The sequence below is a fragment of the Prionailurus bengalensis genome, chromosome A2, assembly GCF_016509475.1.
Source record: "Prionailurus bengalensis isolate Pbe53 chromosome A2, Fcat_Pben_1.1_paternal_pri, whole genome shotgun sequence".
Classification (NCBI taxonomy): Eukaryota; Metazoa; Chordata; class Mammalia; order Carnivora; family Felidae; genus Prionailurus; species Prionailurus bengalensis.
The window spans coordinates 43,252,095-43,260,283 of record NC_057348.1 but is presented as its reverse complement, the minus strand read 5'-3'; the positions used below and the strand labels follow the sequence as shown (position 1 = coordinate 43,260,283).

The window sequence follows — 8,189 nt, the reverse complement described above, 5'->3', positions numbered from 1 at the left end:
CATATTGTTGGCTTTTTTTCTTTTTCTTTTTTTTTTTTTTGTTTGCTATTAGTCTAATTTACTCTGTTCTATTCACACTCCCTTTCAATGTTCCTCAGCACCTGGTAATGACACCTCAGTTTAGCCATTTGTCAGAACTTTTAAGAAATAATAAAAATACCTAAATATGTATAATTGAAATCATGGAGTTTTTAACTTGAAAGTGTTCTAAGAGTTGAGCTGCACCAAGTAGGCATTCTCCTTGGATTTTACAATTTCCTATCTCTCTTGCACACACATGCGCGTGCGCGCGCACACACACACACACACTTTTCTAATGTTAATATTTCTCTTTCTCTATGTGACTAGATATTAATGTTCTAAGGGCTAAAATCAGACCATCAACGGATAAATAAAATGACAGTCATGTTATGATCTATATCTACACACTTAGAACTGAAATCATCACTTTACTAACAGCTTAGCTTAAAAATGTGTATTACAATGATGTGGAAGAGGGAATCTGAAAGAGCCTGTTACACACTCTCCAACAGCCCCCTCTTTCACTTCTGCCACACTGACTTCTTTTCAAAATCATTCCCTAAGTGGGTGGAAACATTTGAAATGGATCAGTGAATTTTACCCTTTATGTATGATCCTATAAAACAGTAGCCACTCACCATTCTCACCTTATAAATTTATGGATCAGAGATTACATTTGTAAATAAAAGAAAACAGGGAAAGAGAAATGACATTTTCTACAGAGGAATTGGAAAGCAGCCATCTTATTAACACGAAGGTCGTCGGTCTGGCAGAAAACCTTAATAACACAAATGCTAAACGTAACTCTCAGATGTCTCTTGGAGTTGCCAAAATCATTTCCATTAAATTATGAATTAGAGAGACCTGACTGTATGAAAGACAAAGTGGCCAGTACTTGAACTGAGGAAAACAACATGAATTGGATTGGTTTGGGAAATAAATAAATATTCAGCCTTTCAGCAATTATGCTACCTATATTGACCACCTGTCCACCAACCATAACCTCAAAAAGAGAACAGAATAATAAATGAGAAAGAGTTGGAAAATTTAAGGACAAGAAGTCATTTATCTACAAGGGCTTATTTTCTGCATTTGTGAAAGCAAGACTTTACGGTCCCTGATCTTCTGGTTTTGGTCTTGGTTGACCTGACACCCAATTTTTGACCACACCTGATTTTTCTTCACTGAAACCTCTATCAAATAAATATTGAATTATCTCAAGAATAGCCTGCTCAATACATTCTTTAAAACGTTTACTTATTTTTAGGAGGGAATTTTATTTCAAATGAAACTACATGTTCTCCATTCTTCTTCTTTTTTATTGACATGACTATTCCATTAATCATACAAGTCAAGTATTTAGGAGTAACTCAAAGCCCCAAGCTTTCCCTCCCACACCCACAAATTTAGTTAGCTATTAAGTCTTCTAGATTTAACTTCTATTCTACCAAAGTCTTATTTTGACCCTTAGAATCACGTCTAAGTTGATAACTGAGGTGCAAAAGACTTCCTTCATATTCTGGCATTTAACAATAAAGATAATATTAATGGATTAACAATTAGTATTTAGCAAACATTACTGTGTGCCTGGAGCAGTGTCAATAATTAGCTGTGCCACATATGGATTATATCACTTAATCCTCCTGAAAACATGGGATATACATTTGCTTATACTGGCTTTTCTCAACCACAGACTCTGACACTAGGACTTGCTTATCTGGGATGTGATTATAGGAAGCACAGGTGAGATTCTGGGAAATGCAAGACAGAGACTGAAGAAAACCTCATAACATGTCACACTGTTCCTTTGCAGACACTGTAAGGAACCACACAGTGTGCACTTCAGTATTGTTCTATGAAGGGATGGAAAAGGTGGCGTATTATTGACCTATTCCTTTACTTCATCTGAGAATATTAAATCCCTGGCACTTCTGGTCATCACTTCCAGTTTGCCTTCTGTGTTGAAGAGCAAACTCCTGGAGGCTCTCAGACAAGGAAGCAGGGGTAACACAGGAACTTGAAGAAGGGAAGCTTTGGTTTCTCCAATGGGATCTGTGGGTGACCTTAGAGGCATACTGACAGGACATGGATTAGTCTCCTACAGTACTAATTAATGTCCCAAAGTTCCTAATGTGGAAATCGATACAGCACCTTAGACAGGCAAACTAACTTGACCAAGGACACAATGCAAGTTGTGTAGCCATAGTACACCAACAGGAAGTAGAGTCCAGGGCCTGAAACTTTGACCATTGGGCCACATTGCACCTCCGCCTCTTAACTGTCAGCCATATTGCAGTTCCACGGACAGACTTCTTATTTCTGATCTTTGCTTTTAATCGTCCTTATCTCTCTGGCTACTATGTTCTTCTGTCCTTGCTAATCTTGTAAACACCAAATAGTGTTCCAAAACTTGATCAGAAATCCTTTCTTTTTATTTTTAAAATTTATTTATATCCTTATCCAAGTAACACAGATATAAGAAGCCAAAAGTGCTAGAAGTCTGAGCATAATAACAACAAGGAACACAGATCTCCCTCGTCTGTACAAGTATCTACTTTCACTCTTAAAACTCTTTCCACAGGAATTTACCTATCTTTAAATAATATGCATGTTATGACAACAACTTGATTCCTAAGACAGCATCCTCCATTGACCTACAGTTATGACAGGTGACAATACGACTCTCCTACATCCCTATTGCCCACCCCCTCATCCCACCACCAAGGTTCCCAAGCATAATCCTATCTCAGTTTTTCTTTAACTCCATATTCAGTGTTCAAGCGGTTATGACTACGCAAATACTGTCTACAGCAGATCCAAATAACATGATCACATTTTCTTCTCTTTTTTTTGTTTTTTTTTTAACAGTTCTCTGTTTCTTTAAGAGTTAATAATTTCTTCACAGCTTTATTTCCTTTGATGTTTTCACATGTATGAATGAATCTTCCTTGCTTTTCAAGAGGTCTGTAAAACCCTTTCGTTACAATGTCTTCCTGGTGCATCCTGTCAAATCCAGTCCACTCTGTTCACTTCCCTAGAGCTATTCCTTTGAAGTCCTTCATACGTTGCTCCAAGATGCATTTGCTCTTCTCCAGGCTTGTGGAAGTGCTGTTATTCATCTCTCTTATTGGTTCTCCTGTTTCTTAGGCTCCATGACTTTGACTTCCTTTGTTTATTCCTGAGTATTTGGAGCATTGCATCCAAGGTCTGATTACAGGGAGTAAATTTGAAATTAGAGTATGGAAAAGTTTTCATTTTACCTTCTTATTTATTTTATTAAAAAATTTTTTTAATGTTTACTCATTTCTGAGAGACATAGAGAGACAGAGCATGAATGGGGGAAGGGCAGAGAAGGAGGGAGACACAGAATCCGAAGCAGGATCCAGGCTCAGAGCTGTCAGCACAGAGCCCGACATGGGGCTCAAACTCACGAACTGTGAAATCATGACCTGAGCTGAAATCAGACCCCCAACCAAGCAAGCCACCCAGGCGCCCCAATGCATTTTACCTTCTTATTTGCTTAGGATATTCGTTCTATTCCTATTGTGCCAAGAATTGGCTCTGCATTCATTGTGTTGGGTATGGGAGTCCTTTGAATCCTAAGACCTATACTTTTTTTACAATTGGGCTATTTTTGTCATGATATGTTTTATATTCTTTCCCCCTCTACTTTTTTTTCTTTTATCTTGTCTATTTTTTAGAAATTCCCGAGGATGTTGAACTTCATACATTAATTATTTAACTTTCTTATTTATTGCACTTACCAACTTATTTTTATTTCTAGTTTCCTTTCTGGATAATTCCCTCAACTTTAATATTACAACTCTGTGCTGAATGTAGTTTTGTGTTGTTGTCATTTTTGTTATTTAGCTATCATAATTTAAACTTCTAAAACTTATTTGTAATTCTTGTATTGTTGGTGTCTTTTTATTTAACTTCCTTTCCTTGGATGAAAAAGCTTTTATCATCTTTGATTTTTTAAAAATTTAAAAATGTATTTGTTTTTGAGAGACAGAGAGAGCATGAGTAGGGGAGGGGCACAGATAGAGGGAGACACAGAATCTGAAGCAGGCTACAAGCTCTGAGCTGTCAGCTTAGAGCCTGATGTGGGGCTCAACCCATGAACCATGAGATCACAACCTGAGATGAACTCAGACTGCTAATGAGGACACCCAGGCGTCCTGCTTTTATCATCTTTATTAAGAAATTGGTGATATTTTTGAAGTTTGGTTATTTTTTTTCTTTATAATGCCATTTTAATAGTTATTATTTAGTTGTAGGCCTTACCCTCTTGCACTGAGAGGGCTTCCTCAAATGTCTAGTAATCCTAACTGTTCAATCATATATCTATATTTGTGGATGTGGTTTATTGGCTTGTGGTCTTAATTCTTAGGTTTTTCAACTTTATCCATTCTTTACTGAAAAATTCCTAAACATGAGTATTTCTGACTCTATAATTGGAGTCTTTCAATTTCTCTGCAGAAGGATCAACTAAACGCTCAGTTTTCTCTCTGTAATCTCATGCTATTTCATTTTCTAAGACTGGAAGTTTACAACCTCTCTAGCTCAGTTCCTCTGCAAATATTCCTCCAATTTCCCATGGGCTGTGTGTGTGTGTGTGTGTGTGTGTGTGTGTGAGAGAGAGAAAGAGAGAGAGAGAGAGAGAGAGAGAGAGAGAGAGAGAGAGACAGAGAGGAGACAGAGAGAGAGTGCGACAGACAGACAGTCCACTGACAGGAAAAGGTGACTACCTGGGAGCCCACGTTGAAGACTTTCAAATAAGCCTTGATTTTCAGTCTCAACATCCCTGCTACTACCAACTTTCATGCTCCAAGGTGGCTTCCGTTCCTGATCCTTTTAGGAGAATCTGCAATATCATTCACTCACCTCTTGCAGCTTTCTTTCTGTCAAAGCACTTCGCTGTGACTTTTTTCATCATTGTATTTCTTTTCACTATGTAGCCTCCTGCTTTGTGTTCCTGTATTTTTGAGTTACACCAGACTCTGTTTCATTAACAATGGAATTTTTGTTTCTGCCGCTTGTCTTCCCAGTTTTTGTGAGTCTTTTTAAGGAGCACAGAGGGTGAGAAATCTTTTTCCTGAACACCTTGAGATTAAAAAACTTTTTCACCATGTCTTCTTTCTTGGCCATCAATAGCAATTATTCTTTACCTCTTCTGAGCTAACATTTTACTATGTCTACATTTATGTTCTTTTATTGATTACATTTATCATGACTCTTTACAGATCTCTGTATTTCTGTTGACCTATGAAACAGGAAAGTTTTCTTTTCTTAAATTTATAGCCACATAATTTCACATAGGAGCTAGCACATAGAAGGTGCTTAACAACCACTGGCCACATTAAATTAATAATGGAGAAAGTAAGAGGATATCATTACTTCTTTTCATCTCTCCCTTCCTGCAACACACAGAAACTCAGCTTTCAACATCCCCAAGGTTTGATTCATCGGGTGAATAAAGTCACAGCTAATAACAAACTGCATTCAAGTTATGTGATGGCTAGATAGGAAAGAGGCTCACACTGGTGAATACAAATACACAACTCTTCAATTAATGCTATCACTCACCCTGCCATTGCAATCATCCCTCTTTGCAGTTTACTTATACCCTCCTGTCCTGCCAGAGTCTGTGACTAGAATGGTGAATATGCATATGCCCACACAGAACTGAAGAGTCTATTCTTTAGTACATGGATCGCAGGCCACCATTGAACTCTTACCAAGTTTTCCTTCTGGTAAGGAAATATTTCTGATATCATAATGGCTGGCTGTGAGCATTCAAATATCGAATGAATGGGCAAATAAATAAACGGTGACTCTACATCGGGAGAAGCTTGTTCGAGCTGTGTGCCCATACCACCTAGAGATATCCTAGAAAGATGATTCTCCTAGTGCATTGTGGAAGTGGGGATTTTTGACTAGTTTGTTTTAGTAACATACCAGTAGGTGTAATTACTCATGAATTGCTGTGTGCAACCTAAGACAATAGGTAACTTAATAGACGTCTCCAGCTAAAACTACAGTACTATCTAGGATTAACCAGCTGACAAAGGAGAGTTGTCACTGCATCCTAACCACCTGGGCCAAACCTCTAGGACAATCAGGGCATCACAGACTCAGTAGTCTCATTGTGCCAGAGTTAGTGAATTTATTTACTGAACTTGATTACTGCACCCTGCAAATATTTTTAATTATCTCTTAATTTAATCCCTTAAGATTTTTTAATGTTATTATCTTTCTCCGGAAATCAAGCCCTTTTCCTAGAATTTACAATGAAGTTGTACACATATTGAGCAATCTATTTTATTGCATTAATTACTCCCAGGCTCACATTTTTCATATGATAATTTGTTATTTACTTATCTTCTCAACCAATAATTAGACCATAAACTGAATAAGTCATGATTCTGGAAAAATATACATATGCCTCTCATTTGTTCAGCAGGAGGGTACAAAAATATGGCATTTTTTCCCCATTAAGAAGAACCTAATTTGAATAATATCAATATTTGTGCATTTGGCTACTAGTTAATCCAAAGTAATCTAACCCTCTATTTATTATTCTAAACAGCCCTTGCCTCTTTAGAAGTTAAAAGTGATATAGTACTTGCAGCCCTATGCTTCCCTTCCAACCTCATCTCCTACCATTCACTTGAACTCGGTTTTCTTGTCAGGAACCCCAAGAGATATCAGAGCCTGAGGAAAGGCACTCTGACTTTCATCTTTACAACCCAGTACCAAAAGTACTGCCAGAGAACTAATAAGTATTTAATAAGTGATAGTGTAATTACTGAATGCTCCATTATAACTGCACTGATTATTTTATAAATGCTACACATTTTGACCTTCATCATTCATTTATCTCTTCTTCTAAAAAATAATTTAATGTTTATTTATTTTTGAGAGAGAGAGAGAGCACAAGCAGGGGAGGGGCAGAGACAGAGGGAGACACAGAATCTGAAGCAGGCTCCAGGCTCTGAGCGGTCAGCACCAAGCCTGACCCGGGGCTCAGACTCACAAACTGTGAGATCATGACCCGTGTCGAAGTCGGATACATAACCAACTGAGCCACCCAGGCACCCCTCATTACCTCTTTTTATGGTTGCTCTTCTATCCAGTGAAATTCCCTCCTGTTTTTAGCAATGCCACGGCCATCCTAAATCTGTATGTGACCTGCTTGGAAGGAGCTGGTCCTTCTGACACTTAACACCACACTCTTCCATAAACCTTTGTGTCTGTTTTCCCTATTTTACTGTGGGCTCCTTGAGAAAGGTGTTTCTAAAAGTACCTGAGAAATTATAGGTGCTTTAAGTTTTGAATGAATTGATCCCTAAATTTCGAACATGGGCTTCCCTGAGGCACTGGGACAATGCAGTGTACAGGTTCTACCACTCTTTTCTGATCATGCTGCTCTTAGTGTCTCAGTAATTTTCTTCTGGCATCCTTAGGCCAACATAAATATCTAACACCTCCATTTATAAAGTAGTTTAGTTCAAACAATTTATGTTCTAACAACTTAGGGGGCTGTTCAAAAATCATAATGTGTGTATTTTGGAAGAAAAATAATACTTTTATTCCACTGACAAATAACCACTTTTACCTATGGTAAGTGTGCTCCTGTTAGGCAGAACACAACTTCGCATAACTTGGGATAAGAGTGTCCTGCCTTATTTCCTGTTCCATATTGACTGTCATGCAGTATATGCTTCTTACCAAAGCAACCGCTGGAGACCCTGCTTCAACAAACATGATATTGAAAGGAAAGTAGACAATATAGTGCTGAAAGAAACCTCAGAGTAGTAGTTCATGCAGTAACTGACAGAAATTGAGTAACTACTGTCCTTCTTTGAAACATTTAATTATATGCTGTGATGCCTCTGTGAGATCACTGGGATGCTCTGGGGTGTCTTGGTTTCCAGTTCAGGAATGGAGAGTATACTGGCAAAACCCACTGATTTTGGCAAAAGACCCTGGTTTTAAATTCTGGCTCCATGTTTGTTTATTTATTTATTTATTTATTTATTTAGAGCACAAGAGAGAGTGGGGGAGTGGTAGAGAGAGAGACTCCCAAGCAGGCTCCATGCTGTCAGTGCAGAGCCTGACACAGGGCTCGATCTCATGAACTGTGGGATCCTGACATGAGCCAA

General features: G+C 38.1%; 1 protein-coding gene across 1 annotated transcript in view; it reads right to left on the bottom strand.

The window, feature by feature from the left end:
* Window positions 1-8,189, bottom strand: part of LOC122487448 (contactin-6-like) — a 295,894-nt gene that overhangs the window by 267,499 nt on the left and 20,206 nt on the right.